This window comes from Delphinapterus leucas, chromosome 8, assembly GCF_059928025.1.
Source record: "Delphinapterus leucas isolate spDelLeu-1000000601 "Yukka" chromosome 8, BTC_Dleu_Yukka2, whole genome shotgun sequence".
Classification (NCBI taxonomy): domain Eukaryota; kingdom Metazoa; phylum Chordata; class Mammalia; order Artiodactyla; family Monodontidae; genus Delphinapterus; species Delphinapterus leucas.
Genome location: NC_143136.1, coordinates 81,114,794 through 81,140,572, shown reverse-complemented (window position 1 = coordinate 81,140,572; position 25,779 = coordinate 81,114,794). Strand labels below are relative to the sequence as shown.

The 25,779-nt window shown below is 41.4% G+C and overlaps 1 protein-coding gene across 3 annotated transcripts in view; it reads left to right on the top strand.

The window, feature by feature from the left end:
• LYPD6B (LY6/PLAUR domain containing 6B) overlaps positions 1-25,779 on the top strand; it is a 264,288-nt gene that overhangs the window by 185,660 nt on the left and 52,849 nt on the right. For 2 of the 3 annotated variants that reach the window (XM_089916832.1, XM_022569692.3), the window contains exon 2: positions 12,820-12,878. The gene's annotated coding sequence lies outside the window, so the exon portion shown is untranslated. The other variant, XM_089916833.1, reaches the window with a different exon arrangement.

Sequence of the window (25,779 nt, the reverse complement as noted above, 5' to 3'; positions counted from 1 at the left end):
TCATTTTGTTGATTGTTTCCCTTGCTGTACAAAAGCCTTTTTAGTTCCCAATTTAAAGTAGTTGTAAATGCCTCTCAAGTGGCCTCACTTACCGTGTGACCGTGGACCAGGCCCTGTACCTCTCTGTCCTGCTTCCTCATATGTCTGTGGCTAGGATTGGACTAGATCAGTGGCTTTTCAGATGTTTTAAGCTATGGAACTCTTTACCCAAAGGAAATTTTGTGAAATATCCTAATACAAGCAGTTTTATAAAATCAGACCTATTCTCATTTAAGTGTGGACAAGGGATCCAGAATACCTCCCACCCCACTCAAATCCCCTTCATCTGTTGGAACTCCAACAGCTTGTTATCAGTTCAGCCTGATAGCAAGCTGGCTGGTTGTCAGGAAGTCAAACCAAAGCCTGAAAATGCAGGTGATTTTACCTTTGTCAACCCTGAATCCTGGAGACAGCATATTTTACAGTTTTAAGTCAACCAACCTAAAATGGCTTAATCCATCATAAATTTCTAAGCACTAATTATCCTTTTATATGCCCTGTTCTTGTAACCAGAGTATTTTTTAAAGCTTTGCTGTTGTTCCAGTGATGTGCAAATGAATTGGGTGATGAATTCTGTAAAGCATACCCACATCGACATTTCAGAACTATGCCAGGCGCTCCTGGCTTCCAGAAACTCAGACTCTTTGCCCCACCCCCACCCCTCTAACCCCACTGCTGCTGGAATACCATATCACCTTTCTTATTGATTGTGTCAGTCTCCTGGCAAAAACTAGTCTCATTGCTTGAAAGATCAAAACTCGACTCCTGACTTTGTCTGCAAGTTCCATCATTATTTAATGTTTCTGTCAAACCCTATTTCCCACTTCCTTCTAACACACATCCCACTTCAGGAAGTCATTCCCTCCCAGTTCTCTGCCTCCAAGCCCATGGTCATGCTCTTTGCCCATTTCTGTCTCTTCCTTTCCCCATGAAGACCCCATCCTTTTTGTTGCCTAGCAGTACCCTTTACAGCTCACCCTTCACATCCTTTCATGCTTCCTCTTCATCTTCCGTGGTACTTAGCAAGGAGGCAGCGTGATGTGGCAGCAAGATTACAGAACAGGGAGACAACGCTAGTACTACTGTCCTCAAATTCTGCCACTTATTTGCAAGGTGCCCTTGGCTGCCTTCGACCTCACGGTTTCCTCATCTGTAAAATGAGGTTAATAATACCGTATCTCCCTTGCCGACCTCACCACGTGGTCGTAAGAATCACGAGAACTATTGCATGTGGATGCACTCTGTTATCACTTACTGTGCCCTAAAGCACTTGTTCTAATTATTAATCCTACTCTACCCTGTACTCACTGCAGTCATTTCATGTGTGATATCTAGTCTCACTAGTTCTTTAGGTCAAAGATTTTTCATATATTTAAAGTGTAACTCCAGTACAACTCTGCAGTGGTCATCACAGTGCCGACCACACAGCGGGTACTTCATGTGGATTTAATAGACTTTTGATCTCTGATATTTCCCAAGAACCTCCCGTTTTGGTTGTGCTGCAGTGGTGGTTGGTTGTTTAATTATCAGATAGACACTTGAATTTCTGGCATTTTCCCAAAGCAAGATTGAAATTCTAAGGATATAAAATGGATGTGGGAGACCTGAGAAGCAGGGTAAATAAGTTGTTTGGGTGAGTTATTCTCTTGAAAACGAACTAAAGGCAGAACTCAGTTCTTGGATCAGTCGTCATGAGTCTGGTAGTCAATCCTCACTGTAGCCTTGTACAACTCTGTGGATGTTACTACAGTTCCCTGTGCTATGCAGTAGGCCCTTGTTGGTTATGTATTTTATATAAGTAGTATGTATATGTTAATCCCAAACTCCTAATTTATCCCTCCCCTACCCCCTTTCCCCTTTGGTAACCGTAAGTTTGTTTTCTATGTCTGTGAGTCTATTTCTGTTTTGTAGATAAGTTCATCTGTATCATTCTTTTAGATTCCACATATAAGTGACATCATATGAAAAACAAACAAACAAAAAAACCGCCAAGGGCTTCCCGGGTGGCGCAGTGGTTGGGAGTCCGCCTGCCGATGCAGGGGACACGGGTTCGTGACCCGGTCTGGGAGGATCCCACATGCCGCGGAGCGGCTGGGCCCGTGAGCCATGGCCGCTGAGCCTGCGCGTCCGGAGCCTGTGCTCCGCAGCGGGAGGGGCCGCAGCAGTGAGAGGCCCGCGTACCGAAAAAAAAAAAAAAAAAAAAAAAACCACCAAAAGACTCTCTGGATGCTCACATTGGACAGGGAGAAAGTCCCAGTAAGTGAGGATGCCGCCCAGACTATCAGAACTACACCAGGTCTCACTGGGAAGGCTGCTTCCGTCTGAAATAGCAGGAGACCCTTTGCTGGCTTCAGCTGATGACCCATTTTAGCAGTCCACAGGAATTTGCTTCCAACTTCCTCCTAGTCGAAATAGGAAATAGGTTCTTGTATTATGTCCATTGTAAGAGTCAGTGCTCTTAGTGCCTCAGTAAGGGGAAGGCAAACACTTCATGTAAGTGAAAATTTATTTTAAATCATACAGAAATATACCATTTTTTAAAAGTTATCTAAAATAAGGTGAACCTGTTGTGATGGACTCTCCTTTGGGTGGCAGGGGCATGCTGGGTACCTCTTACTACCCTGGAGGTTTAATTTGCAATAAGTAAGCTGGTAATCAGTAAAACTTGATTTCCCCCCCTCCAAGCTTGACGTGTCTAGTGTACCTTCTGCTTCTGGAAGAACTGAACTTTGTTGGAAGGGTGAAATTTCTGAACCAAGAATGGGGACATGGGAGCTATGAAGTTTGCTGAAAATCATCAGTGTACCAGACTACCCAATCCCTAGTTCAGGCTACAGAGCCTCAACATGATCCTGGTCAGTGCTACAGATCTAAGTGTGTCTACCCCCACGCATTTATTCTGGTGATTATTATCTGTGGAAAGTCTCAGCCAGCATGCTTCTTTCTCCTTTTTAAGAAAAAAATTTGTTTCTTGAGACATTTCTTCTATTTAGCCAAACTAAACGTGTATAAATTTGTTCTTTGCAGATTTGCTTATTTCTAGGTGCCTCCCTACATGATTTCAGCATAAATAATACCCTTCCCTACCTACTACAAGCTACAGGAGTCACTAGCGTTTTAGAAAAGTAAGTGGAGCAGAGTTAGCAACACTCCACAGTCCAGTGTATCTAGAGCAACTTTCATGTATTTGCCATTTGTACATGGACTGCCTTCATCACTGTATTCAAACTGTAGGGCATGGACCATGTCTTACTTAAATTTTTATTTCTAGTTCCTCATATAGTACATAGTAGATGTTCAAGAATGCTTATTAAATGAAAAAGAGGTATATATATATATATATATGTATGTGTGTGTGTGTGTGTGTATGTATGCATTTTCCAATTTAAAAGTTTATTACTGGGCTTCCCTGGTGGCGCAGTGGTTGGGAGTCCGCCTGCCGATGCAGGGGACACGGGTTCGTGCCCCGGTCCGGGAAGATCCCGCATGCCGTGGAGCGGCTGGGCCCGTGAGCCATGGCCGCGGAGCCTGCGCGTCCGGAGCCTGTGCCCTGCAAAGGGAGATGCCACAGCGGTGAGAGACCCGCATACTGCAAAAAAAAAAAAAAAAAAAAAAAGTTTATTACTACTTAGCTAGAAAAAAACGCCAGAGGTAAATTTGGATGGATGTTGTTGAACATGACATTTCTAATGCAGTGCTCGACAAAATCACCCACCCAAAAGGAAGCCAAAATCCATGAACTACATGGTGTGGCTATGCGGCAGCTGCAGGACATTGGCAAGTCTTCTTGGATGTGTCCTGCAGGACCCAGTGAGCCCAGACCCAGAGGAATCCTAGTGACAGTGCTCTCTCAACTCTCCTTCATGAACTACCATTGCCAAAAGGTACCCACAGCTAAGTAAAAGCCTAAGCAGGGCTGGCAGTATTTTAATGTACAACCACCTCGTAGGCCTCAGTAAGGTATTAAGTTCCTAAGGCTCTGGAATTTTCCTTGAAGGATTTCATAACCACATCAAGCTTGTTAGAGTATTGATTATTGCTACTGCTGCTGTTTTCCCAGTGGAAGTTCCTGATTTGATGTCCATTTGATACTTTTCTTCTGTACTTCAACCTCTCTTTCTTATACAGACTTGCAACCTTTAACTGTTTTAATGGTGAGAAATCAGCTAATCTTTGCTGTAAAATATGTACTAAGAACTAGCCATGTCTTTTCAACGTTTTATATATATACATATATATATATGTATATATATACTTTTTCCGATTCTTTTCCATTATAGGTCATTACAAGATATTGAATATAGTTCCCTGTGCTATATGGTAGGTCCTTGTTGTTTATCTATTTTACACAGTATCTGTTAATCCCAAATACCCGATTTATCTCTCCCACCCCTTTCCCCCTTGACAACCCTGTTTGTTTTCTATGTCTGTCAGTCTGTTTCTGTTCTATAATTCACTTAATTTGTATCATTTTTTTTAGATTCCACATATAAATCATATCATATAATTGTCTTTCTCTTTCTGGCTTACTTAGTATGATGATCTCTAGGTCCATCCATGTTGCTGCAGATAGCATTATTTCATTCTTTTTTTAGGGCTGAGTAATATTCCATTGTGTATATCTCCCACACCTTCTTTATCCATTCGTCTGTCAACAGACAGTTTGGTTGCTTCCATGTCTTGGCTATTGTAAATAGTATTGCTAAGAATATTGGGTGCACGTACCTTTTCAAATGACAGTTTTCGTCTTTTCCGGATATATGCCCAGGAGTGGGATTGCTGGATCATGTGGTAGCTCTATTTTTAGTTCATTAAGGAAAACATCCTCCTTTAAGTGTTATATGTGATATGCATATCCCCTATGCACGTATTTTATTATTAAATCCATTGTCCCATTAAGTGCTCCTTAAAAGAAAATGTGACTGCACTTTTATATCTCCTTTCTTCATCCCACAGTACTCAGCAAACATTTAGGCCCCTGCTCTGTATCAGTCCCATTGCTGGAGACGAAAGACGACTGTACCTTCAGGGGCCTTGAATATGATGAGAGAGGGAAACAGACCCCTGCCTGTGTGCACACCTTCTTCTTCCCATTGAAGAATCTGACATCTGATGAATGGTTGCTGCTGGGCCATTCAGGGATTAAAGGCAAGGTTTATCAGTGGAACGAATAAAGAAATCATTGAGGAGAATGATTGTTCAAGTTTGGGGCTTCAGACTGTAATCTCACATTACCTGGAAAAATAGCAGCAGTGATTGCCATCGGCTGACACACCGCCCACCGACGGGGAAGGGGTGCTCTAGGCTGGCCGGGCCTCCTGCCAGCCGAGCCAGGAAAGTAGCCCTGATTAGAGCAACTAGAGCAACTCCCTGAGCTGGTTCATAATTTGCTTAATCACACTTACCTCACTGAACTATGGTTTTGGCTTTAGGGGGTTTTAGGGAAAAAAATGCAAGGTTTGGGGAAAGGGAAAGGAAGCAGTTCGAAAGAATTCAAATTGATCCTCCTTCCTAGTCAGTTTGGGGTTGGCAGAAAAGAAAGCAGATGACATCAGTGACAGGTGTAAATATAAGGAAGCCGATTTGGACAATGGGTCCTTTGAGTCTTGTTTGGGTGAGAATTATTGAGATCACAAAAGGAAGCAGCTGGTAAGTTCTGGAAACCTTTTTAATGTAAGCCCAGAGTTTGAATAATGCACTAAATGGAGTGTATGCGTATATTTAAATATTTATGTACAAATGGCTGTCGTTTTTTAGCCTGCTCTGCCATGGTCCCATGACTTGATACAATTGCTTTTAAATGATCATTTTGTAGATGCTAGAAAGGCATTGTACAGAAGATGAGAATCACAGCAAACCAAACAAAGAAAACGCAGAAGAGGCCACTCTAAACCAAATACGTCCATCATAGCCAACTATATTTAAGAAGTTTCGAAGCCAGTTTAGCGTAGGGATTAAGATGGAGGAGTTTGGAACTGGACCTACACTTTAATCCTATCTGTGATTTACTAGCTTTGTAGCCTTGGGTAAGTTACTTATCCTGTCTTTAAATTTCAAATTCTTCATCCTTAAAGAGGGGATAGAAATCGTACCACCTCACAGGGGTGCTGTGAGAATTAAATGAATTAATGGTGTTCAGTGCCTGACACGCATAAACCCTCAAAAAATGTTATCTTAAAAAAGGACGGTGTTGTATGTGAGGGCTCATGCAGGAAACCATTAGCAAAGCATGGGGAAGTCAGAACTCTGAGAGCAGCAACTTTGTTTCAGGGACTGAAGCTTTGGCAGTGAACGAAACGATGCCTGGCACGTGGTAGGTGCTCCGTAAATACTGACTGAATAACTGAAAAAATGGGTGTCATGCATTTCGGGTGTATAGACTGGATTATTCTATGAAATTGTACATTTTAAATGAGGAAAGTATAAGGAAAGAAATAATGGGTGAAACTTTTGTGTGTGGCAGAGGTGTATATTTCAAACTTTTAGCCAGGAAAATGTTCATCCTGTCATTTCCCGTTAGGGGCACAGGGTTTGATTCCCTTTTCTTCCCTAAGATCAAATGACTTGGGGGTGCTGTTTGTAACGATCTGGATGGGGTCCTCCTGGCTGCAGCATTCCCAGCTCCTGTCCTGTCCTGCTCGCGTGATGTTAAGAAGAGACACTGTAGGGGAGAGACAAGCACACGTTTAAACGACTGATTAAAAACATTCTTTTCTCCTATTTGCTTCCAAATCATGACAATTTAACTTCCCCTTGTGATGGAAAAGAGAAGCTTGGGGGTGCCAGATGCCGGAGTCCAACTGCATTTCTGTTCTCCCATTTGTAAAACGGCCCCACCTGGGGTCTCTTCTGAACTCCCCGGGGAAGCCGTGGGCTGGTGGGTTCTGCCCTTGTCTGTGTACAGCGCCTTCCTCTGCTCCCTGTGTTCCAGGCCTCGAACAAACAGAGGGTGGGGAAAGGGACTGACATTCTCTGCCTAACCCTCGCCTGCAGTCATTTCTCAGACGTGATGAACAAATACTGCCTTTGAAGGAAGACGTACAAATTTGCCCAAGAAGGGAATGCAGTTCTGGGACCTCATAGCTACAGGATTGTGTAAATCACTCAACACTAGTAAAGTTGAAGTTATGAAAGTAAATAATTTCCATTTGTACCAGAGCTAATTACTCTAAGGAAAATGGTGACAGAAGATGTATTCTGTAACTTCTCAGGCAGCCCTGGAAGTCTGACTCCAAAGACAGAGTTTTCAACATACTCAACTCTAAGATGTTACATGTGGGTAGCTAATACTGATTTAGTTTGTGCTGTCTTCAGACATTATTCTAAGTGATTGTGACATATTAACTCACTCCCTTGAGGTCGTTATTGTTTATTATCTTTTACAATGAGGAAACTGAGGCACAGGGAGGTTAAGTGACTTGCCCAACGTTAGCACTAACTCTTAGCACTTGATTCAACATGTAAGGAAACTGAAATGCTGAGAAATAGCCCATGTGTGGCAAAATATTCAGCTCGTCACTCAGCTAAATAGCAATTTCCCCCCTTACTCTATGTGCACAAGGAACCATTGCATCCTTTCCTGTGGGAGTGGGTTATAGGTCTTACCTATGAAGCCTGCATGCTAGGGGCAAAGAGAAAGGCTTCCCAGGCCACTTCCTCTTGTCTGTTTAAAAGCTTGAAATCTGGGATTTCAGAACCTCAAATGGAGTCCTGGGAGATGAGCTGTTTGTCATATTTCAAAGAGCCTACAGGAAATTGCTCATTTAGGGGCAGTAAAACAGTGTGGGCTAATGTGTATAAAAACTTTTTTGCGTGTGTTTGTCAAATTATATATATCATGTTAATGTAATAGTTTATTTTGTGTGGGTCAGACACTTTTCATGGCACTTGTGCCTTTTGCTTTTCGTCTTAAAAATGGGTAACTAATTATCTTCTACATACAGTTTAGAGAAATCCTTCTAAATGTGGAATCTGGGGTCTGGACCTTAGGGATGAAAAAATTAGCACCTATTGACCTGCCGTGAGAGAGGGATGTGTTACTAATAGTCAACAGTCACAGTATACTCAAATGGATAGAACACCCCTATCCTGCAGGAAGGCAGTGCTTCCTGGCTGTTATCTTCCTTACCTGAATCCTTAATCCACTGTTGTATTGCAGAGAGCTGTGACTATGTTCTTACTAAGCTCTCAGGGGCTTTACCAATGGAATTGGCAAAATGTAATTAGGATGGTCAATCGTCTGGGACTCCCATCCCTACCGCCAAAAGATACATTTCAAAGCCAAATAAAAATGCTATTTTATATCATCTACTCTTTGGATTTTCCAAGCCCCTGGTCCATTTAGAGAGAACTGTTGAGCTTTAGCTATATAGTAGGTGCTTAACCATAAACTATAGAGCCAGTCAAGCTCTTTTAACTTTTGAATAAGTTATGCATTCATACGGATCAAAAATCAAGACAATGAAATGAGGTATATTCTGAGAAGTTTCCTTCCCACTTCTGTCCCCTTATAGTGTATTATTTACCCCTGTCCCTCCACCTACAGGTCATCACTTTTCTTAGTTTCCTGTATACTGTTCCTGAGTGTATTTATGCATATAAGTAAATACATATAGTATCTTTTCCTTCCTTAACACAAAGACATGATATTCATATATTTATAGCTATCTCCATTTATATATATAATATAAATAGGTATATATAATATATATAATATAAATATGTATATTATATATATGTATATTATATATATATATATATGTCCTAGGACTTTTTTCACAGCAGAATATAAGGAGCATCCTCATTTTTTTTTTTTTTTGGCCTTGCCACACAGCATGCGGGATCTTAGTTCCCCGACCAGGGATCGAACTCGTGCCCCCTGCAGTGGAAATGCGGAGTCTTAACCACTGGACCACCAGGGAAAGTCCGTTTTTTTAATGGCTGCATCAGATTCCGTTGTGTATACGTAGGTGTGTATATATATATATATATATATATATATATATATGTGTACACACACACACCCCCACACACACATACTCTTTTGATGGACACTTGGGATTTTCCAATCATTTGCTGTTGTAAACAGTGCTGCAGTGACTGTCATGGCAATGTATTATTTTGCATGAAAGCAGACCATCTGTAGAAAAAATTCCCAGAAGTGAGATTTTGGGTCAAGGGTAAATACATTTGAAATTTTAATAATGTTACCAAATTGCTCTTTGGAGTCACACTCCCACCAGCAATATATGAAAATGACTGATTTCCCATGGCCTCCTCAAAAGAATATTAGAAAACATTTTTATCTATCAGACTAGTCAAAATCTGGAATTTATGAAGTATACTTTTAATTTACATTTCTCCTGTTTGAAAAGATGCTCAACTTTTCTCATGTTGTTTAAAGGCCATTTTGTTCATTTTTCTATGAAATGTCTATTAATGTTCTTTGCTACTTTTTCTGTTGGGTTACTGATAATTTTCTTACCGATTTTTAGTAGCTCTTTCCATATTAGCGAGATTATCCATTGTTTTGTCTGTGACATGAGTTGAAAATATTTCCCCCAGGTTATTTGTTTTTTTTTCCTTTGCTTATAATTTTTTTTTTTTTGGCATACAGAAGGTATTGTTGTTTGATGTAATTGAATTAAACTTTAATTTTATACTTTCTGGGTCTTTTTATTTTTTTTGCTGTACGCGGGCCTCTCACTGCTGCGGCCCCTCCCGCTGCGGAGCACAGGCTCCGGACGCGCAGGCTCCGCGGCCCGTGGGATCTTCCCGGACTGGGGCACGAACCCATGTCCCCTGCATCGGCAGGCGGACTCTCAACCACTATGCCACCAGGGAAGCCCTTTCTGGGTTTTTAATCATAGTCAGAATGGCCCTTCCCCACTCCCAGGAAGTCACTCATATTTTCTTGTGTTTTTTTTTCTTTTAAATTTATTTCGTTGAAGTATAGTTGATTTACAATGTTGTGTTAATTTCTGCTGTACAGCAAAGTGATTCAGTTATACATATATATACATTCTTTTTCATATTCTTTTCCATTATGGGTTTATCATCACAGGATATTGAATATAGTTCCCTGTGCTATACAGTAGGGCCTTGTTTGTTTTTTTAATTTCATTTTTGGCTGCGTTGGGTCTTTGTTGCTGCACATGGGCTCCTCTAGTTGCGGCGAGCGGGGGCTACTCTTCATTGCGGTGCACGGGCTTCTCATTGCAGTGGCTTTTCTTGTTGCGGAGCATGGGCTCTAGGCATGCAGGCTTCAGTAGTTGTGGCTTACGGGCTCTAAAGCGCAGGCTCAGTAGTTGTGGCACGGGAATTTTCTTGTATTTTTAAGAACCCATCTTATTACAGAAAATTTTAAGCATACACAAATTAGAAAATAGTATAATAAACCTCAATTACATGTCATCCAGCTTCAACAATTAGGGGTATTTTGCCAATCTTGTTTTATCTTATCCTCCCATCCATTTTGAGAATATTTGAAGCAAACCCGAGACATTATATTTTCTTTATATCAATATATATCAATAACATGTAAGAACATTTTAGAACATAACTTCTATAACATTATTATACCAATAATTCCTTAAGATTATCCAATACTATCCTGTGTTCACATTTTCTTTTCTGGAACTTTTATGGCTTTGTTTTCTATGTGTATAGTATGAGGTGTGTACTAACCTTATTTTTTTCCTGGCTACCCAGTTGTCCCAACTCAACTTCTTAAAGTGTATTCTTACCTTACTGGTTTGAGATGCCACCTTTACCGTATAACAAATTCCCATGTGTATTTGAGTCTATTTCCAGACCTTCTATTGTTCCATTTGTCTGTCTACTCAAATGTTACTACTATACTGTTTTATTTACTGTGGCATTAGAGAATGTTTTAATGTCTTTCAGGACTAGTCATTCCCTAAATGAAATAGTAAGTCATCTACTCCAATTTGCTATTTTAAAATGGCAGAAAATTATAGTTTATAGTCCAGCCTCGTCAGATCTGGTGATTTAGAAATCAGCAAGGAGTGGGAGTAGAATGTGTGAGCATAAATGTGGTCCCTAAGGAAAGTAAGAGTAATAACACTATAGGAAAGTAAATAGTAATAACATAAAAGTTTGAAACCTGGGGCAGGTCCTCATCTGGAGGCGGGAGGAGAAAGCAGAACCAGCAAAGGATAAAGGACATAGTTTTGGTGGTTGAAGCGTGCTTCTCCCTTGGAAGTAGCCAATCCTGGTTCTCTTTGGCAAAGTCAGAAAGGCCTACAGTAGAGAAAGTTGCAGCGTTGGCTGTGTACCTGCCCTAGGGAACCAATCAGAGACGCAAATCATGCTGCAGAGCCGAGAGGGCCCGGATGAAGTGTGTGGAGGCGGCTGTGTCATCACTGTGCTCTGGGCAGTTCACAGGCCTGGGCAGCCAATAACCCTGAACTCCAGGGCTGCCTGGGTGCTGGTTTGTGCCTCTGAAGGTGCGAGAGTGAACCTTACGAGGCCTTTCCCAGGCAAAGGATGAAGCTGTATTATTCTGAGCCCTCTTTCCGGGAGACAGTATTAGTTCTAGCTAACAAGATACCTTTACTGGAAAAGGTCTGAGAGAGAGGACTTCTGGTACGAGTTATCGTGGGAGAGACATCTAAAGTATTTAGCAGGGGCAAATCATAATACCTTTTATCCTTTTGAAATGCATGTATCTGCTGGGACTCTGCACCTTCACAAAAGCCCAGAGAATGATAAGGTGGTCAAAGCGGGGGGGGGGGGGGGGGGGGGGCGGGGGGGCGGGGGTGGTGGTGTGTGTGTGTGTAGGCCTGGATCTGAAGGGGGGGGGGGCGGGGGGCGGGGATGACTACAGAATGACTTCATCCCCGGCAGACACCCTTAATAACCCATGGCACAGCTCCTAACCTCCTCATCCCCAATTTCCTCCTTATAACCTGCAGGTGAACGCACCTGCTTACCTCACAGGGATGTGGGGAAGATTAATTAGTTTCAGATGGGAAAGTTCTTGGCTGCTGAGTCATGTGGTGTAGTGAGCGTGCTAATTTGAGGCTGCACAGCCAGGAGTTGCCTGCTGCCCAAATGCAGGCCGCAAAGGGTAAATGGAAATTGGTCGTCATCAGAGTCAGGGGAGTGGACTTTGCAGACTGAATGAATGGGTGAAGTCAGCCTTGTTCGGGCATATTCAACGATTCCTTACTCAGTGTCTACCCTGTGCAAGTGGTAACGGGCAGCCATGATGGGGGCAGGAGGAGTGATGGCCCTGAGGTGCAGGCATTGCTGGGGCGGCTGTTAGTCACAGTGGAAGACCGTAGCCTAGAATTGTGACTCTGGGGACGAGAAGTCACCTTTGCCATCAACGATGTGAGCTGGGCGTCAGTTGTAGTCGGCTCCACATTCCGGCGTACTCTGAATAATAAGAAGGGTGATCAGCACTCCCTCAGTCCCCTCACTTTCCAGATGCCAACCTTACCAAATCCCTGAGCTAGTCTTCTCTCCTAGGTGTTTGCAGTGAAAAGAATCTTTGTGTTCATTAACAAAAGGGGAAGAGAAAAAGAGACCCCTCTTTTGGCCTCTTTGTCTTCTGTTGTTGCATGCTGCTGCTTTACAGAGTACGTTCAAGGTGTGTTTTCTTTTAAGCACAAGGTAAGAGGGACTATTTCAGGCATTATCACAGAACACTTTCTCTGCCACTAAGGAGTTTTATGGTCTGGAAATTGGTACAGAATATGGATGAGATCTCAATGTACATTTCAAGCTGAACTCTTTCTTTTTTTTTTCTTTCAGGTGTCCTTGAGTGAGGGTAGCAGGGAGTGAAAGAGGAGAAGAAAAGAAAATTAAGAAAGGTGAGTATGAGTAAATTTGGAAGGTGAAGTAAAGGGCTTCTCTGGGCAAATGAGGCTGCTAAGACCATTATCCCAATAGGAAGGTTTGGGACTGTGGAAGGTGAGAGGTAACCAGAGAATAATCAGAGGCAGTTTAGGAAAAAGGTCCTTAAGTTAAATGACAAACCCATTGTCATGTAAAAATAGTGTTGTTTCTTGAAATACAAGATTTTAAGAAAGGAGAATAGGGCAAAGCACCATTGTGTTAATATGAAGTTCTGGTTTTCAGTGACTTTTTTATTTTATTAAAAAAATTATACAATTTTTAAAGGTTACTTTGCATTTATAGTTATTACAAAATATTGGCTATATTTCCTGTGTTGTACAATACATCCTTGAGCCTATTTTATTTATTTATTAAAAATTTACCATTTTATTTATTATTTTTTTAATCAATTTATTTTTTGGCTGCATGGGGTCTTCGTTGCTGCATGTGGGCTTTCTCTAGTTGCAGCAAGCGGGGGCTACTCTTCGTTGCGATGCATAGGTTTCTCATTGTGGTGGCTTCTCTGTTGCAGAGCATGGGCTCTAGGCACACGAGCTTTAGTAGTTGTGGCACATGGGCTCAGTAGTTGTGGCTCACGGGCTCTAGAGCACAGGCTCAGTAGTTGTGGCGCATGGGCTTAGTTGCTCTGCGGCATGTGGGATCTTCCCGGGCCAGGGCTCAAACCCATGTCCCCTGCATTGGCAGGCAGATTCCTAACCACTGCACCACCAGGGAAGTCTCTTGAGCCTATTTAAACACAAGAGTTTGTACCTCCCACTCCTCCACCCCTATATTGCCCCTCCCATCCAACCCCCACTGGTAACCACTAGTTTATTCTCTACATCTGTGAGTCTGCTTCTTTTTTGTTACATTCACTAGTTTATTTTTTAACCTCCACATATAAGTGATATCATGCAGTATTGCTTTCTTTTTCTGACATATTTCACTTAGCATAATGCCCTCCAAGTCCATCCATGTTGCTAAAAATGGCAAAATTTCATTCTTTTTTATGGCTGAGTAGTATTCCATTGTATATCTGTACCACTTTTTCTTTATCTGTTCATCTGCTGATGGACACTTAGATTGCTTCCATATCTTGGCAATTGTAAATAATGCTGATGTGAACATTGGGGTGCGTGCATCTTATTGAATTAGTGTTTTTGCTTTCTTCTGATATATACCCAGGAGTGGAATTGTGGGTCATATGGTAGCTCTATTTTTAGCTTTTGAGAAACCTTAATACTCTTTTCCACAGTGGCTGCACCAATTTACATTCCCACCAACAGTGTACAAGGGTTCCTTTTTCTCCACATCCTTGCCAACATTTGTTATTTGTGTTCTTATTGACGATAGTCATTTTGACAGGTGTGAGATGACATCTAACTGTGGTTTTTATATGCATTTCTCTAATAATTAGCAATGTGGAGCTTCTTTTCATGTGCCTATTGGCCATCTGCATGTTCTCTTTGGAAAAATGTCTGTCGAGTTCTTCTCAGTTTTTAATCGGGTTGTTTATTTTTTGATGTTGAGTTCTATGAGCTATTTATATATGTTGGATATTAATCGCTTATCAGTCATATCATTTGCAAATATTTTCTCCCATTCAATATGTTGTCTTTTCGTCAGTTGTTCCTTTGCTGTGCAAAATCTTTTAAGTTTAATTAGGTTCCACTTGTTTATTTTTGCTTTTATCTTCTTTAATTTAGGAGACAGATCCAAAAAAATATCGCTGCGATTTATATCAAAGAATGTTCTGCCTATGTTTTTCTCTAAGAGTTTTATGGTTTTGGTCTTACTTTTAGGTCTTTAATCCAGTTGGAGTTTATTTTTGTATATGGTATGAGGGAATGTTCTAATTTCATTGTTTTACATGTAGCTGTCCAGTTTTCCCAGCACCACTTACTGAAGAAACTGTTTTTTCTCCACTGTATATTTTTGCCACCTTTATCGTAGTTTGACTATAAGTGTGTGGGTTTATTTCTGGGTTTTCTATCGTGTTCTGATCTATGTGTCTGTTTTTGTGCCGGTCCCACACTATTTTGATTACTGTAGCTTTGTAGTATAGCCTGAAGTCAGGGAGTGTGATTCCTCCAGCTCTGTTCTTCTTTCTCAAGATTGTTTTTGTTATTCAGGGTCTTTTGTGTTTCCATACAAATTGTAAATTTTTTTGTTCTAGTTCTGTGCAAAATGCCATTGGTAGTTTGATAGGGACTGCATTGAATCTGTAGATTGCCTTGGGTAGTATGATCATTTTAACAGTGTTGATTCTTCCAATCCAAGAACATCGTCTGTCTCTCCACCTGTTTGTATCATCTTTAATTTCTTTCATCAGTGTCTTATAGTTTTCCGCATACAGGTCTTTTGTCTCCTTAGGTAGGTTTATTCCTAGGTATTTTATTCTTTTTGTTGCAGTGGTAAATGGGAGTGTTTCCTTAATTTCTCTTTCAGATTTTTCATCATTAGTGTATAGGAATGCAAGGGATTTCTGTGCATTAATTTTGTATCCTGCTACTTTACCAAATTCTTTGATTAGCTCTAGTAGTTTTCTGGTAGCATCTTTAGGATCCTCTATGTATGTATCATGTTATCTGCAAACAGTGACAGCTTTGCTTCTTCTTTTCCGATTTGAACTCCTTTTATTTCTTTTTCTTCTCTGATTGCTGTGGCTAAAACTTCCAAAACTATGTTGAATAATAGTGGTGAGATTGGACAACCTTGTCTTGTTCCTGATCTTAGAGGAAATGGTTTCAGTTTTTCACTATTGAGAATGATGTTGGCTGTGGGTTTGTCATATATGGCCTTTATTATGTTGAGGTAAGTTCCCTCTATGCCTACTTTTTGGAGGGTTTTTATCATAAATGGGTGTTGAATTTTGTCAAAAGCTTTCTCTGCATCTATTGAGATGATCATATGGTTTTTATTCTTCAATTTGTTAATATGGTATATCACATTGATTTGCATATATTGAAGAATCCTTGCATCCCTGGGATAAACCCCACTTGATCATGGTGTATGATGCTTTTAATGTGCTGTTGGATTCTGTTTGCTAGTATTTTGTTGAGGATTTTTGCATCTATGTTCATCAGTGATATTGGCCTGTAGTTTTCTTTTTTTGTGACGTCTTTGTCTGGTTTTGGTATCAGTGTGATGGTGGCCTCGTAGAATGAGTTTGGGAGTGTTCCTCCCTCTGCTAATTTGGTAAGGACGGCATTGAGTCTGTAGAGTGCCTTGGGCAGTATAGTCATATAAACTGTTTGTTCTTACAATACAAGAACATGGTATATATCTTTCTACCTGTTTGTGTAGTCTTCAATTTATTTCATCAGTGCCTTACAGTTTTCAGAGTACAGGTCTTTTTGCCTCCTTAGGTATATTTATTCCCAGGTATTTTATTCTCTCTGATGCTGTGGTAAATGGGATTGTTTCCTTAATTTCCCTTTCGATATTGATACTTCAATATAAATGTAGAGAAATGCAGATTTCTATATATTAATTTTGTATCCTGCAACATTATTGAATTCATTAATGAGCTCTAGTAGTCTTCTGGTAGTGTCTTCAGGATTTTCTATGTATAGTGTCATGTCATCTGCAAACAGTGACAGTTTTAAGTCTTCCTTTCTAATTTGGTTACTTTGTTTTTCTTCACTGATTCTTGTGGCTACGACTTACAAAACTATGTTGAATAAAAGTGGTGAGAGTGGGCATCCTTGTCTTGTTCCTGATCTTAGAGGAAATGCTTTCAGCTTTTCACTGTTGAGTATGATTTTAGCTGTGGGTTTGCCTTTATTATGTTGAGGTAGGTTCCCTCTATGTCCACTTTCTGAAGAGTTTTTATCATAAATGGATGATGAATTTTATAGCTTTTTCTACATCTTTTGAGATGATCGTATGGCTTTTGAAGAACAAATTCTTCAATTTGTTAGTGTGGTGTATCACACCAATTGATTTGCGGTTATTGAAAATTCCTTGCATCCCTGGGATAAATCCCACTTGATCATGGTGTATGATCCTTTTAATGCATTGTTGGATTTGGTTTGCTAGTATTTTGTTGAGGATTTTTGTGTCTATGTTCATCAGTGATACTGGCCTGTAATTTTTTTTTGGGGGGGGTATATCTCTTTTTGGTTTTGGTGATGGTGGCCTCATAGAATGAGTTCAGAAGTGTTCCTTCCTCTGCAGTTTTTTGGAATAGTTTCAGAAGGGTAAGCATGAATTCTTCTCTAAATGTTTGGTGAAATTCACCTGTGAAGTCATCTGGTCCTGGACTTTTGTTTGTTGAGGTTTTTAAATTACTGATTCAATTTCATTACTGGTAATTGGTCTTTTCATATTTTCTATTCCTGGTTCAGTTTTGGGAGATTGTACCTTTCTAAGAATATGTCCATTTCTTCTAGGTTGTCCATTTTATTGGCATATAGCACCTGTAGTAATCTCTTACGATCTTTTGTATTTCTGTGGTGTCAGTTGTAACTTCTTTTTCATTTCTGATTTTGATTTGGGCCCTTTTTTTTTGCAGTACGCAGGCCTCTCACTGATGTGGCCTCTCCCGCTGTGGAGCACAGGCTCCAGATGCGCAGGCTCAGCGGCCATGGCTCATGGGCCCAGCGGCTCCGCGGCACGTGGGATCCTCCCAGACCGGGGCACAAACCCGTGTCCCCTGCATCGGCAGGCGGACTCTCAACCACTGCGCCACCAGGGAAGCCCTGGGCCCTCTTCATTTTTTCTTGATGAGTCTGGCTAAAGGTTTATCAATTTTGTTTATCTTTTCAAAGAACCAGCTCTTAGTTTCATTGATCTTTTTTTTTTGGTCTCTATTTCATTGACTTCTGCTCTGATCTTTATGATTTCTTTCCTTCTGATAACTTTGGGTTTTGTTCATTCTTCTTTTTCTAGTTCCTTTAGATGTAAGGTTAGGGTATTTATGAGATTTTTCTTGTTCTCTGAGGTATGCTTGTATTGCTATAAACTTCCTTCTTAGAAACTTTTGCTGTGTCCCATGGGTATTTGATTGTTGTGTTTTCATTTTCATTTGTCTCTAGGTATTTTTTGATTTCCTCTTTGATTTCTTCAATGATCCAGCGGTTGTTTAGTAGCATAATGTTTAACCTCCATATGTTTGTGTTTTCTGCAGGTTTGTTTCTTGTAGTTGATTTCTGATCTCATGACATTGTGGTCAAAAAGGTGTGTGATTTGATTTCAGTTTTCTTAAATCTACCAATGCTTGTTTTGTGGCCTAGCATGTGATCTATCCTGGAGAATGTTCAATGTGCTCCTGAAAAGAATGTATATTCTGCTGCTTTCAGATGGAATGCTCTCTCTATATCAAGTAATTCCATTTAGTCTAATGTGGTTTTTAAGGCCTGTGTTTCCTTACTGATATTCTGTCTTGGTGATCTGTCCATTGATGTAAGTAGGGTGTTAAAGTCCCCTACCGTACTGTATTATTGTTGATTTCTCCTTTTATGTCTGTTAATATTTGCCTTAAATATTTAGGTGCTTCTGTGTTGGGTGCATATATATATTTACAATTGTTATATCTTCTGGGATTGATCCTTTGATCATTATGTAGTGTGTTGCTTTGTCTCTTGTAACAGTCTTTATTTTAAAGTCTATTTTGCCTGATACATGTATTGCTACTCTGGCTTTCTTTGATTTCCATTTGTATGGAATACTTTTTTCCATCCCCTCACTTTCCGTCTATATGTGTCTCTAGATCTGAAGTGAGTCTCTCTAGGCAGCATATATATGAGTCTTGTTTTTGTATCCATTCAGCCACTCTGTGTCTTTTGGTTGGAGTATTTAACCTGACTACATTTAAGGTAATTATCGATATGTATGTTCTTATTGCCCTTTTGTTAACTGTTTTGTATTTGTTTTTATAGGTCTTTTTCCCTTTCTTCTTCTTTTATTCTCCTGTGATTTGATGACTATCTTTAGTGTTAAGTTTGGATTCCTTTTTCTTTCTTGTATGTATATCTATTATGGATTTTTGGTTTGTGGTTATCATGAGGTTTTTGTATAGCAGTCTATATATATATTGTTTTAAGTTGCCGATCTCTTAATTTCAAATGCATTTGTACTCTGCAGGCCGTCATGATTACTGGCTGCTGGTTAGCAGGGCCTGGTCACAAGGAGGCTGGCTGCAGAACCCCAGGGGTCCCAGGCCTAGTTTTGGCTCACTGATGGCCAGAGTCAGGGTCCTGAAGACTCCGGGGCTGCTGGCCACCCACTGGTGGGTGAGGCCAGGTCCTGGAGTTAGTGCTGGACCACTGGTAGACAGAGCTGTTTCCTGTAGTCTGGCTGCAGGGCCCAGGGATCTCAGATCTTGCTTCAGATTGTTTGGGGGGTGATGTTCCTGACACAGTTGGGTATGGGGTCTGTGGCGTCCTGAAGTTTGCACTGGCCTGCTCGTGGACAGGGCCAGGACCCGGGCCCAGCTGTTCCCAGGTTAAGATCTGGCCTGCTGCGAGCAGGAGCCGCAGGCTGTGGGATTGTAGTTTCCTTGCTTCTGGTGTCTGCCCCCTGGTGGATGAGGCTGGTCTAGAGGCTTTTGCAGGCTTCCTGGAGAGAAGGGCCAGTGCCTGCCCACTGGTGAGTGGAGCTGTGTCTTGGCCCTTTGGTAGGCAGGGCTGTATCTAGGGTGTTTTTAGAGGCAGCTGCGTGCTCAGGAAATCTTAAGGCAGCCTGTCATCTGTTGATGGATAGGGATGTGTCTCTGTCCAGTTAGTTGTTTGGCCTGAGGCATCCCAGCACTGGTGCCTAAAGGCTGTTGGGTGAGGTCAGGTCTTGAGCCAAGATGGCAGCTGCCATCAGTAGTGTTCATGGGTAGAATGTTCCCCAGTATGGCTGCCACCATTGTCTATGTCCCCTGGGTGAGCCGCAGCCATCCCTCACCTCTCCAGGAGACTCTCCCAGACAAGCAGGTAGCAGTCTGGCCCAGGGTCCTATCAAATTACTGCTTTTGCCTTGGGTCCTGGTATGTGTGAGATTTTGGGTAGGCCCTTTAAGAATGAAATCTCTCTTTCCCTGAGTTCTGTGAGGCTCCCGAAATTAACCCCTTGGCCTTCAAAGCCAAATGCTCTAGGGTATCATCTTCCTGATGCAGGACCCCCCAGGCTGGGGAGCCTGACAGGGCGCCCAGAACTTTCATGCCTGTGGAAGAGCCTCTGCAATATAATTCTCCAGTTTGTGGGTCGCCCACCCTGGGGTATGGGATTTGATTATATCTTGAGTCTGCGCTTCCTACTTGTCTTGTGGTTCCTTCTTTATGTCTTTAGTTGGAGAAGATCTTTCCTGGTAGGTTCTAGTCTTTTTTTTTTATGGATGGTTGTTCTGCAGATGTTGTTTTGGTGTGCTCATGAGAGGAGGTGAGCTCAGGGTCTTTCTGCTCCCCCATCTTGGCCCCTCCCCTCTGTGAATTTTTTATATTTAAATAAACTTACACCTCTGTGTAGATATGTGTTAGGTTCTATGATGCTGCAAGAGTGCAGCCTTGAATACACTAAAGCTTCCGTGGGCTTCAGTGCTATGTTCATAAAACTATGTGTTCATTTTTCTCAGCTCTTTTACTGAGGTTCTGGAACCTTGCCCCCCCACCCTTCTCCTTATTTAATGATGTTCTTCAGTGATGGTAGCAGCAGAAAAAGCCGCACTTTGGTGGGCTTGTGATATTTGCATGGGATTAAAGAATAATTTTCAGCTAGCTTTTTCTTGTTGATATTTTCTTTTTAAAGCCTTCAGTCTCACCTTGATTGGTTTGTAGCATAAATCCAGTTGTTGGTTTTTTATGACATAAGCGTAACAACTGTTCTTATGCTCTTCTGGTAAAGTCATTGCAGCTGTTCGTATCAATACCTGCTGTAACAGCAAGTCCTGATGCTCTGGTTCAGTGTGGCTCTTTTCCTGGTGTTTTGAGACTGGGTTCAAGGCTTAGTCGGGGTCCTGGCAGGAATGAGATGGCACATTCAGACTGGCGTTGTTTAAGAGAATGAATAAGGGGCTGTTTACAGTGGTGTGGGTTCACCTAGTCTTCACAGCTGGCAACAGAGAGAAGCCATTTCTATCCTATAGGCCTAAAGGATAAGATAAGTGGTTACCAGAACCCAGGAGAAGGTAGCTGTGGAGCCAGGGGCCTGATGGGAGCTGAGCGACATGACGACAGCCTGGCAGGGAGTGGGTCAGGGGAGTAACTTCCCCAGTCTCACTCTCTGCCCACCCTCTGATCTGCCAGTTTCTGCCACTGGCCAAACGAAGCTGAAAGCCGATGGAAAAGGGAGCCGTGTGCCTGGTCTTCATAGCTTGGCTTCCCAGGGCACAGAGCAGGGTGGACAAGGTTGGAGCGTGGGGCTACAGGAGCAAGAGGTGAAAGCCCAGCAGGGTTCGCCTGCTTTCACCCTTTTAGGATAGCTTGGGAAGATCGCGTGGTCGTAGCATACTTAAGGCCTAACCTAGTGTGTGTTGAACCACATGTGAATAGGCCATCGGTGGGCAGAACTTCAGTTGTTGAAAACAGACTTCTCACAATCTTCACATCGTTCACCTAAAATCTAAATGAACAGTGAACGTGGAAATGGAAATGGAAGAGATGGAGAAGCTTTACTTTTTTTTTTTTTTTTTTAAAGGTAAGGCCTGCAAGTGTGTGAGTCCTTTAGAGACCTTTAGCCCATCTCTAAGCAAGGACTGGAGCTGCCATGCCCACCCCAGTGCTCAGCAAGGAGGGCAGTCTTGTGTCCCTAAATGAACCCCAGGCTTTTTTCAGGGCGGGGACTATTCCATGGGGGTGGAGTGGACACAAAGTTTTCACGAGGGAAAAAGATTGAAATTGGGCCTTTAAAGAGTGAGAAATACAAGGTAATGACACATGTGAGAGCACAGAGCCTGTTGCTTTCTCGAGCACACTTTATGAGAACTGCCTTTTATTTATGAGCGTAGACAAAGAATATAGATTTATCAGAAAGCAGATAAATGAAAATGTTCCACTGAGGCCTAAATATTGTACCCACATATATTCTAGAATAGTTTTCTTAAAATCTGTCTTCAGAGGAGTTTTACATTCTTCTCTCATATATGCTCAGATAATCATAGTATTTGAGAGCTGAAAATCTGTGTATTGAATTTCAGTCTTAAATCTAGCCAGATACAGCGTAATCTTAACGATATTGGCTGGTATGTTATTCAGTGAGGAGCCATAAATCTCTATTTTTAGCTTTTAAATTTATTTAATAATTTGAAAAAGCAGCAATGGGTAGGGACTTATTCCTTGTCCTTTAATTCCCATAACTCTCTGCAAAATAGATATTTAATATCTCTATTTTACTGATAGGAAGCTGAACCTCAGAGCTGTAGAGGGATCAGCCAGAAGTAATAGATCCAACTAGTGACAGGATCAGAATTTGCTCCCATGCCTGAGTGCCCCGTCCATTCTCCCCCCATTATACTAGGCAGCGTTTACACTTGACTTTACCCTTGTGGGACTGTGAACCATTGCTTAAGCGTCGTTTTTCATGTTGCAATTAAAACACTATTTAATGCACATACTTTTTCAGTTTCCTCTGGGAATATAAAATTATGCAGATACATATCTTTATATATGTACGTTTCCTTCTGCTCCAAGTGGTAATAGTGACAATTTATAGAGCAAGTGACATGCTGTAACTTTGTTATATATGTAGAATGCAGAAATTTTTTTATTAGGATTGCTTTTATAAGCTTGTCAGCTTCCAGAGAGTTCTTTGAATAATCTGTTCTGGATTTTGTGACTGTGCAAAAAAGTCAGCACGATAGTCTTTTGCCATTGCGTGTAGTCTGTTGTTGGTTTTCAAGTGCCCTTCTGTTTCAGAATGATAGCCATGAACATGTTCTTGTATAATACATTTTTAGATACAGAATCAGGAATAATTTGAGCTAGCGTTATAAACAGTGGTCAGTGACATAAAGCCTCAGCACAGAAGAAGGACAACAGGACGAATGCATAGTAAGAGTTCTGCATCCGAAAGCTCTCCCAAATGACAGATAACGGTGCAGGTGCTGAAAGCATTGGACGTGATTGGTAATACAGTCTCTTAACAGAGTTCTAGGGATTCTTTATCACCTGGCACATAGTGCTTGAGCAGTGAATTCATTCAATAAGATACATGTATACGTGTGTATATGCAGATGCACCTACACATACATATACACACACACACATATCCAGATGAACGTGTCATCTAAGATTTCTGCTTTGGTACAGATATTCCATCATATTAGAATATATACAGAGAGATTCAAATGAGAGACACATCTGTGTGTATACACTCTAGTTTTATGGTCATTTTTCTACCTCAGCTGAGACTAAATGAAGTCAGAAGTGCTAGCCATCACCTGCACGTCCAGTGACCTTGAAAGCTGTTTTCTCAGTTGAGTTCTATCTTCACGCGTGAGTGCTGTTTTCACACGAGTGCCGTGTGTTTGAGAATGCATCTTTGGGGTGGTTCTCCTCCACTCAACAATTATAGAATAATGGATCCTTAGCCAGCTGTCGGACATTTCAGCCTAGATTTCTATTATGTGAACTTTGATTGGTTATTAAAAGAAATGAGTTCAGTACAGCAAGCAAGGATAGGGAACATAAAAACGATGTCTTCCGTGCCCAGCCTCTGTTGCCACTCAGTTTATATCCGTGCAGTTCTGCCGGTAGAATCCCCCATTAACAGCACCAACACCTGTGTGCCTGCAGCTCTCCCGCAGAACTTCTGTCCAGTTATTGTATCTTCCTCTCAAATTTAAAAATACCCCTCTCACACAGAAAAGAAAATAATCTCTCTCATTTGCCTGCCTGACAGTGGAAATATCTTTGTAAAATTACCTCTTAATATTATGCCTTTGGCTTTTTTAAAGAAACGGCCAAATGAGGGATGCATCTGGAGCTCTTCAAAACAAATTTCGGGCATTATCCATATGTTGTTTGCTGCTCTCTGTATAAACATGCATAGGGACCACTAATTTGAGAATTAAGGATCAGGGGGAGTTTTCTTTCTACAAATAATGAGAATGTGTGTTCCATGTGTGTCTCTCTTGGCTTCTGGGAAGTACAGAGCAAAGCGTGACATGCAGCAGAGGAACACCATTCATAGAAGGGGTTAAGATCTTTATTTTCCTCTCATCCAATATGGTTTTGACTCCATATTTTGAGAGGTTTAATGCATAAGTGACTTGGCATCAGCCTCCTAAAAATCATTTATGGAAGCAAACTGGGTAAAAATTATTCCACCTATGTGAAGGATACTCTCAAATATAATCAATTAACATAGTTTTATTAGATTCCTACCATTTGTCCACATAGTTCAATACAACATGACAAACCAATCTTGATTCTTTTTAAAAGGAGTCCTGTTTTTAACTCCTAAACATCTAATCTTGTTCACATGGAGTTCTTGCCTTCTTATTCTCCTGTGTCATGAGAGCCTTCTCAAAAAGATGTAAAATTGTATCTTTGACAAAAATGCAGGACTTCCCTGGTGGCGCAGTGGTTAAGAATCCGCCTGCCAATGCAGGGGACACGGGTTTGAGCCCTGGTCCGGGAAGATCCCACATGCCGTGGAGCAACTAAGTCCATGTGCCACAACGACCGAGCCTGCACTCTAGAGCCCGCAAGCCACAACTACTGGGCCCGCATGCCACAACTACTGAAACCCACACGCCTAGAGCCCGTGCTCTGCAACAAGAGAAGCCACCGCAGTAAGATGCCTGTGCACCGCACGAGGAGTAGCCGCCGCTCGCGCAACTAGAGGAAGCCCACGTGCAGCAACGAAGACCCAACGCAGCCCAAAATAAGTAAATAAAATAAATTTATTTATTTATTTTTGCGGTACGCGGGCCTCTCACCGTTGTGGCCTCTCCCGTTGCGGAGCACCGGCTCGGGACGCACAGGCTCAGCGGCCATGGCTCACGGGCCCAGCCGCTCCGCGGCATGTGGGATCTTCCCAGACCGGGGCACGAACCCGCGTCCCCTGCATCGGCAAGCGGACTCTCAACCACTGTGCCACCAGGGAAGCCCTAAATTAATTTTTTTAAAATGCAGCTGAAAAGCTATTACTTTGGAAGTGTCTTTTAGCTTTTTCTTAAAATTTGAATCACGTTTAAAAAGATGTCTTTAAAATTGATTAGACTATTTCTTCACCCAAATTACACACTTATGGGCCCTGTAATTAATTCACGATTGATTTGCATAATGAAGTTATTTTAATAATAGCACTGTTTTAGACATTATCTTGTATCACATTGCATGTAGTGGGAAAAACTCCCATCTTTAGCACTGCAAAATGCACAGCTTTATGTTTAGAAATGAGATACTCAGTTCTGTGAGTCTTTGATCCTGTGCTTTATGAGATTTTTTTTTTAAGTTTTACTTTAAAAGAGTATCGCAGAAATCTGAAATATGATATTGTATTACATTTATGACTTTTTATGGCATAACTAAAGTCTTCATTAATATCCTTCCCCTAAAATCATAGAATATTAGAAGTGAAAGGAACCTTGGCAGTCATTCATTCCAACTTCTCACTTGGTTGCAATAGAGGGAACTTCTGAATCTTCTTAAGAAATGAGTGCAGAGAACTCAACACAGTTTACTAGATTTGGTCCAGCTGGTGTGGAATGGAATTGGACAGTTATATCCCTTGATCTGATCTCTATTCTCCTGCTAATGTTACCTGAAAAAGCCTGGGGGGAGGGAGGGAAGGGGGAGAACATGTCTTCAACATCGTCTAAGTAAAATGTACATTACCTATGTAATTGCACTCAATCCACACAGTTTAGAAATTTTACCTACACGACTCTAAGCCTCGCTTGTCTTAGTGGCAAAGGGGGACAGTACTTCTTAACTCTGCGGTCGCC